We start from the raw sequence: 8676 nt of genomic DNA, 5'->3' as shown, positions 1-8676 counted from the left end.
AACTTGGAGGGCATTATGCTAAGTGAAATAAGTCAGAGAAACACAGATACTGTAAGATATCACTTATATGTGATATCTAAAAAATACAGCAAACTAGTGAATATAACAGAAAAGCATACACACATGTAGAGAAAAACTAGTGGTTACCAGTTGGTGGCGGGGGGAGCAATATAGGAGCAGGGGAGTAAGAGGTACAAACCATTAGGTATAAAATAAGCTGCAAGGATATATTGTACAACATGAGGAGTATAGCCAATATTTTATAATAACTATAAATAGAATATAGCCTTGAAAAATTGTGACTCACTATATTGTACACCTGTAACATTTTGTACAGTGACTATACTTCAATTAAAAATAATAGGGGAAAAAAAATCCGTCATGGACCTTCAGCCTTTTAAAAGGGAGATTATCCTGAGTGGGCCTGCCCTAGTCAGTTGATCCTTTATAAGAACTGGAGGACAAGGTTCTCTTGCTAGCCTTGAGTTGCCATGGTGTGAGAGGTCCCACAGGCAAGGAACTGCAACCTCTGGGACCTGGGAGCAGACCCCACTGACTGTCAAAGAGAAAACAGGCCCTTAGCCCTACAATCATGTGAGAACAGAAATCTGAACTGAATAACCACGTGAGCTCGGAAGAGGACCCGGGTTCCAGATGAGACACAGCTGGTGGGACCCTACATGGGGGCCCAGCCTCACTGCACCTGGACTCCTCACCCACAGAGTCTGAGACCATAAATGTGTGTGGTGTTAAGCCGCTAGATTTGGGGTGGTTTGTTACACAGCAGTAGGAAACCGTTCCAGCCCCCGACTAGGCTTAAGTTGCTTCCACTGCAGTTGCCAAGGTGAGGAGGAAAGTCTCCACCTGCAGGTTGAGGAGAGGAGATCCTGAGCCAAAGAGCTTCCTGGGCTGGGTTTAGCAGAGCCCCGGGCAAGTGCCACAAGCTCTTGCTGAACTGATTCTTGTTCAGTGTCCCCGCCGCTGCTGGCAAAGTGGGTGACACCACCTCCTGTCTGCTGCACCTGGCAGTTAAGGGTCCCGGGCTGGCAGCTGCTGGGTCGCCCCACATGAGGGCTCAGAGCGGGGCTGGCCAGCTCAGAGTCAGGGCCAGCATGCTGCAGAGCATGGCCTGCTGGCCTGGCCGGCCAGCAGCACACACGTGGCCTTGGTGCCCAGCTGCCACTCAGCACAGCAAGACCACGGGAGGGACACGGGTCCTCACACCTGCTGACTTTGGAAGACAGCAGCTCTGAGGGGAGGTTTTGGAGCCAAAAACCGTCTCAGATACCACTGAAAACAACCTCAATTTACATTTGGGGACACAGTGAGACCCTGAGAGTGACCTGCCTCCACCAATCACCTGACGACCTTTAAAGGTACAGGTGGCTGAGGTCCTTAGGTGGGCCTAAGTGGGGCTTGGGAATCTTAATTTTCTGGTCAACTCTCTCAGGTCATTTCCAAAACCTGACGGCAAGCAGTTGGGACATCCCCTTTTCTCTGAAGTCACTCCAAAGCACCAGGTGGAGTGGGAAGCCGAGCACACCACACCTTCCTCGGGTTTAGCCGAAACGGAACCACAAGAGGAGCCACAGGATAGTTGGAAGGGGGCCAAATTCGGGGGTTTGGGAGCTGGCATGTGGGAGGAAGACAGGGAGGACAAGTGAGAACACAAAGCTGCTCCAAGCCGAGGGCCGCTCTTGAATTGCAAAATCAAGCAGCGGGTTCCACGCGCCCAGACAAGCAGCGGGGCTGAAGAAAGCACCCCACAGAGCACCAGGGGGCAGCACTCTGCTTGTTGGGCAGGAGATCAGAGGCTTGGCTTTGTGATCATCCTACAGCCACCTGCTTCTTGTGGGGTGGGGGGAGGAGGGGAAGCTACATGTGGCGCTAGTATCGATGAGGGAGTGACCCTGAGGGCACTCTTCCACAAGGCCGCTGGGATTGGTTTGGACAATTACCCCCCTAGAGTGTCAGTTTCATCGCTGGCCATGTATTAGAATCACCTGGATAGCTTGCCCCTTCCAGAAAAACAACAGAAACACCATTGCCTGGGATCCCTCCTTTCCAAAGACCAATTAAGTCAATCTTTTGGAATAGGGCTGCAGGTGTCAGGATTTTGGCAAAGCTTTTCCAGGTAAGTGCCTCCAAAGTTGACAGCCACTGCCCTGGAGAAATTCTTCGACACATGCACCAGAAGACAAGCTAAAAAATGTTTAAAGCAGCACTGTTTGTAATAGCAAGAATCTGGAAATAATCCAAGTGGCCATTACCAAGAGGATGGGTGAAGGAATTGGTCGTCACGAGGGGTGGGGGGTGGGGCGGAAATGATGAGTTGTAGCTGTCTGTGCACATCAGCGTGGAAGAATCTCGGAGAACAGGGAGCCACAAAAGCAAATCACGGGAGAGCATGTGTATGAGATATGTTACATTTACATGAAGTTCAAGAGTTTAAAAACATACAGGGCCTGTGGGCCATGGCCGCTGGGCCTGCGCGTCCGGAGCCTGTGCTCTGCCACGGGAGAGGCCACAGCAGTCAAAGGCCCGCGTACCGCAAAAAAAAAAAAAAAAAAAAAAAAAAGAGGGAGACAGGATCAGTGGGAAAATGATTAGGCACAGAAGGTAGAAGAAACACCAATAAGGAATCAGAATGAATTACTTAAAGACATAATTCAAGACCTTTTCCAGAAATAAAGCAAGAGTTGATCCATAGATTGATGAAAAAAAAAAAAAACCAGAACGTTCAATACTAAACCTAATAGTTTTGTTTGATAGCATTTCTAGTCCCAGAACCCATGCACGCAGAGGGCTGAGCATTGCAAGGGGGCCTTGTTAATGCTTAGGGTCCCTTACCGTGAAAGCCGTGTGATAATCTCTGTAAATGAGCAGAACAAACATGCTTGTTTTGAGTCCAGAAATGTTTCTGGTTTGTGCTTGTTTGTGTTATCCTCGCCGCTCCCTCAGTCCTTCTCTGCTTCCTTGCTGTCCCGTCGCAGCGACAGACTTGCAGGGTAGGGACAGTGCAGCTCTGTAGGCAGCTCTTCACCCCTCTCGCTACACAGTGGGGACTGAATGCTCCACTCCAACCTCAGTGGCCTCAGACCTCACCTTCTTTTGTCACTTCCGGGCGGTCAGCTTGTGGTCTGGTCACCACCCTCCAGCGTATGAGGCCTTTACCTCTGCAAAGCCCTGTGATGATCTGGAAGCTGCGTTTAGACTCAGCTGGGCGCAGAAGTGCTCAGAAGCCCCTCCCTCCCTTCCTTCTTTTCTCTTTCTCTCTTTTTTTTAAACAATTAATTAAACTTTTCTTTCTTTTATATTACGACAGATTTCAGATACAGAGAACTACAGATACAACACAACAGACAACCGGGTTTGCCATATTTTGATTCAGATCACTCTATTTAATAGGTGAAATATCACAGCTATGTCATCCATTTCCCCTCCCTGCCCTCCTCAGAGGTGTTCTCCATCCTGAGGTCATATATCACACCTGTGCCTACGTTTCTATTGTTACTCTGCAGAAAAGAGGTTGTATGAAATGTGTCCCTTTTTTTTTTTTTTGAGGTGAAATTTGCATAACATAAAATTAACCATTTAAAGTGAAAAATTCAGTGGCATTCAGTGCACTCACAAGGTTGTGCAACCACTGATTCTGTCTAGTTCCAAACATTTTCATCACCCCCAAAGGAAACCGTGTACCCTTTTAGCAGGCTGCCCTATGCCCCTGCCTCTGGCGAGAAGCGATCTGCATTCTGTCTCTATGGATTTGCCTATTCTGGTCCATGTAAATGGAATCACACAATATGTGACCTTTTGTGTCTGGCTTCTCTCAGCAAGTGTTCAAAGCTCATCCACTGTTCAAAGCTCATCCACGTCGTGGCAAGTACCAGTACTTCACTCTTTTCTGTGGCAGAATAATATTCTGTTGTGTGGATATACACTATTTATCCATCCATCCACTGATGGACTCTTGGGCTGTTTCCACCTTTGGCTTTGGTGAGTAGCGCTGCTATAAATGTGTGTGTCCATGTGCTGAACATGTCCTTTTAAGGCTTACTTCTCAACAAGGCCCCAGCCCCTTTGCTTGTCTGAGTGTCTCATCTCTGCAGTGTGCATGGTGGTTTTGGAGAAGGGGTCATGGCAATTCAATTATGGGGAAACTGCAGGTTTTCAAAGCCTCTGCTCACCCAAGGGCAATGTGAGAGGCAGGACGGCAGCAGACTAAGCCCCATTCTCTTGACTGGCTACACCCTAAAGCAGGTTAGAGAAGGGTTCGATTTCATCATTCCATGGAGAAACAGGCCCAGGAAGGTGAAGCGATCGTGTCAAAACCCACAGCCAGTCAGTGGCAAAGCAGAGACTGAACAGGTCCCTGACCCTCTTCTGTTAAAATGTACCCATGGTGCAGCCACTATGGAAAACAGGATGGAGGCTCCTCAGAAAACTGAAAATAGAATTACCATATGATCTAGCAATCCTACTCCTGGGTATGTATCTGGAAAAAACTATAATTCAAAAAGGTACATGCACCCCTATGTTCATAGCAGCACTATTTACAATAGGTAAGACATGGACAGATGAATGGGTAAAGAAGATGTGGTACATATATACAATGGAATGCTACTCAGCCACAAAAAATAATGAAATAAGGGGTCTCCGTGGTGGCACAGTGGCTAAGAATCCGCCTGCCACTGCAGGGAACGTGGGTTCGAGCCCTGGTTTGGGAAGATCCCACATGCCACGGAACAACTAAGCCCGTGCGTCACAACTACTGAGCCTGCGCTCTAGAGCCCGTGAGCCAAAACTGCTGAACCCACGTGCCACAACTACTGAAGCCCGCGCGCCTAGAGTCCGTGCTCCGCAACAAGAGAGGCCACCGCAATGAGTAGCTCACGCACCGCAATGAAGAGCAGCCCCTGCTTGCCACAACTAGAGAAAGCCCGTGCGTGCCACGAAGACCCAACAGAGCCAAAATTAAATAAATAAATTAATATTTTTTTTTAAAAAAGAATGAAATAGGGCCATTTGCAGCAACATGGATGCAACTAGAGATTATCATACTAAGTGAAGTAAGCCAGACAAATACCGCATGATGTCACTTATATGTGGAATCTAAAATATGACAAAAATGAACCTATCTACGAAGCAGAAACAGGCATAGAGAACAGACTTGTGGTTGCCAAGGGAGAGGGGACATGGGGGAGGGATGGATTGCGAGTTTGGGGTTAGTAGATGCAAACGATTACATAAAGAATGGATGGACAACAAGGTCCTACTGTATAGCACAGGGGACTATGTTCAATGTGCTGGGATAAACCATAATGGAAAAGAATATAAAAAAGAATGTATGTATATGTATAACTGAGTCACTTTGCTGTACAGCAGAAATTAACTCAACATTGTAAATCAACTGTACGTCAATAAAAATAATAAATAAATAAATAAAATGTACCCATGGGATTTAAATGTATGTAGGTGACTGAATGCCATTAAAGAAGAATTTATTACTTACATTTCCCAAGAGAAGGGGCCACGCCACACCACGCAGGGCAGAAGGTGAAGCGAGGGGAAAGCCGAGGCTACAGCCCTTATTGTGTTTCCATGGAAAAAGCAAGGCAGGGCAGGGTCAGCAATTGAGGACTGGCCTGTGGGAGTCATTCCAGCGGGCTTCGGGGCGTGGGCGTCCCTCATTGTCTGGTACCCAGCCCTGGGTGATTTGGGGAAATATTCATTTGGGGAGTGAGTTATATAAATGAAGTGGATGGGGGATTCAGGATTGGTTGGAGAGTTTGAAATATGATTTTTGCATGCCTTCGAAAGCTGGATCACAGGGGAGGTGTAACTTGTGATGAATGGATGCCAAATAGACAAATACAGAATCTAAGAAGACATGGTGAGAACACCCCTGGCGCACTGCTCTCAGCACTGCCCACGTTGCATCTGGAATGAGTGGCCCTGCAATTCCCAGCAGTGGTTTTCCTTCTTCCTCTTCACCTCGCTAACCCCTGGCAGCATCGTTGGTGGTTTCCTTGCCTCTGCTCCCTTAGGAGAAGGGTTGGCCAACCTCAGACACCCTGACCCTAGGCCCTGAGCAGCTACAGTCGGATGTCGGTGACCCCAGCCCCTGGGGACAGCACAGAGGCCAGGGCTCTGGTGGTCAGGGACATCAATCAGGCTCAATCTTTATTGGGAGATGGAGCGCCCCCTGGTGGGAAACCAAAGAGCGGCGCAATTCAAAATTCCACTTCAATGCCGGGCTTGAAGCCCAGTTACGTTATCAGGGCACCGCTCCTCTGGGAGTTTCTTTTTTGACGTGCCCCTCATGGGAGTCACCCAGGGGCTTGTTGATGAAAATATATATGTCAAATGTCCACTTTGCACAAAGCACTTTTCCCCCCTTATAAATGAGTCAGTAAGTACCGAGTTGCCTGACTCAAATACCTCCCCCAAGGAGCTCATCATTGAGTCAAACATGCAAGTAACTATAGTTACAGGGGACAATGTGGTAAAGCTCAGGTGAGAGCAGGGAGCTGGTGGAGGACACAGAGTGGGGCATCAACTGCAACCAAGGAGACCAGGGAGGGCTTCTTGAGGGAGGCAGCATTTGAGCTGAGCTCTGAAGGCGGACTGGATTTCAGACGTGGAGGAGGCGAAGCTCTTTTCAGGTGGAAGGAACAATGAGAGACCAGCGCCCCTCCCTACCGCTCTGTGTTCTCTGCTTCTGCCCTGTCTTCTTTCTTCCTGTCTCCCCCTAGCCTGTCACGAGTCCTTAAAATGGCTTCTTCCCAGGGGAGCATGGTGGCGGGTCCCATCTCCTGCATCTTGCCCCACCCACATTGCACCCTGACTCTGATAGTAGACACTTGGATTCTGAATCCTGCATTTTGTTGCCAGTCTTGGCTTCAACTCTCCCCCACTGAGGGACCTTTAAGCCACCCCCCTGCTCAGTCACCCTCAGCGCCTCCCCCCCGGGTAACCCCTTACCTCCTCATCGTCCTCCACTTATCGAGTTCACAATATGGGTCTCTGAGGAATATTTCACTAGGAAAAAAAGGTTTTGATTCTTTTAAGGCAAGTTTTCAATGCACTGGATTACATGCATGTTTTCTGAGTGTCTTTCTGGCAGGCGAGGGATCTGGGTCCCAGCCCTTGTCCCAGGGGCTCCTCCTTACCTCCCCCTATTTTGAGATCATCTTTTTCTCACCCCTCACCCCATGTATCCAGATGACATTTTTCCACAAAGAATTCAGACTGGGCTGCCCCAAGGACTCTGGATCCAAGGCAACTGTTCAAGGGATAGGGATACTCCTTGGGACCAGGGCAGGGAAAGAGCCCACCTGTGGCTGAGGAGACGCTGGGGTCACAGAGAAGTTCACAGTTCATTACCATCATCAGCCTTAGTAGTAGTAGTAGTAGTAGTACTGTTGCTGTTTTCTTCTTGTCCCTCTTCGAAAGTGGGCTTGGCTCTGACATCTGCCCTGCAATAAGATAACTGGCCACAGGGGGACAGCAGAAGACATAAGCTTTGCCTGAAAATAACTCAATTGCAGCCCCTCCAAACAACACAGGTCACAGAATCCTAGGAGAGAAGGACCCATTACTCCTGCTCCCGGACTTCGTCCCATAGAGAGACGCCACAGCCTACAGCTGGTCAGGAGGGTGAAGCAGAACTAGAATCCGAAGACCCTAACTTCCCCCACCCCCGCACGGCTCCAGTCCTGAGCTGCGCCTCCACAAAGGGGTCTGGGGATGGGTCCTGGTCCACATCCTTCTGAGCACTATGGGGTCCCCAGGGAGACTCACTGAGCTCCCAGCCTAATGGAGGAGCCAGGACTATAGACCCATGCAGGAGTCGACGGGAGAACAACCCCCTCGGGCTGCCCCAGAGTCCCTGAGAGCAAGAGAGAGAATCGGGGGTAGCTGTTCTCAGGGACGGCTTCCTGGAGGCTGGCTTGGGCGGAGGTTGGGTGAGATGTCACCTGGTAGGGCGGGGCTCACACTTCAGGTCGGCAGGAACCACGGGGCCGGGCTGGGGCGGGAGACGAGGGCTGGGGGCAGCGGGGATGAGCGGGCGCGGAGGTGAGGCTCGGGACGCGGTGGAGCAGCTCCGGCCCTGGGAGCCGGCCTGGGGTTGGAGCCGGGGGAGGGGAGCTGGGCGCAGGTGGAGCTGGGCTTGCAAAGACCGTCCGTCCAGGGCTGGCTGCGCTGCGGGGTTGGGTGGGGGCTGGGAGGTGGGCAAGATGGGGAAGGGGCTGCGGGAGCCCTCGGGCCAGGGAGCTCCCCAGCACTTGACAGAACCCTGGCCTGCGGAAGAATTCTAGTACCATTTGTGGAATTGGACCAAATGCTTAAGGCGAAGCGTGTCCTCAGTTCCACATCAGCTGGGGTGTCACGGAGGAGAATGGGGCAGGCCTGGGAGGGCTCCATGGGCAAATAAGACGAGAGAGAATCCAGATGGCCCTTCCCAGGTCCCCCTCCTGCCTGCGTGCAGGCCTCTTGCCACCCCTGCCCTGCTCGCCCCACAGACCCCCTCAGCCCTACCCCTGTCCAGGCCTCCCCTCATTAAGGTGGTCTGCACACTCGAAGCCTCAGTTTCCCTCTCTGACCTGGATAGGGAGAGACTAGATGTTCTCTGCAGGCCCTTCCAGGGCGACAGGCCAGAGTGCTGACCCAGAC

The sequence above is a fragment of the Kogia breviceps genome, chromosome 18 (genome assembly GCF_026419965.1).
Source record: "Kogia breviceps isolate mKogBre1 chromosome 18, mKogBre1 haplotype 1, whole genome shotgun sequence".
NCBI lineage: Eukaryota > Metazoa > Chordata > Mammalia > Artiodactyla > Physeteridae > Kogia > Kogia breviceps.
This window is presented reverse-complemented; position numbering follows the sequence as displayed.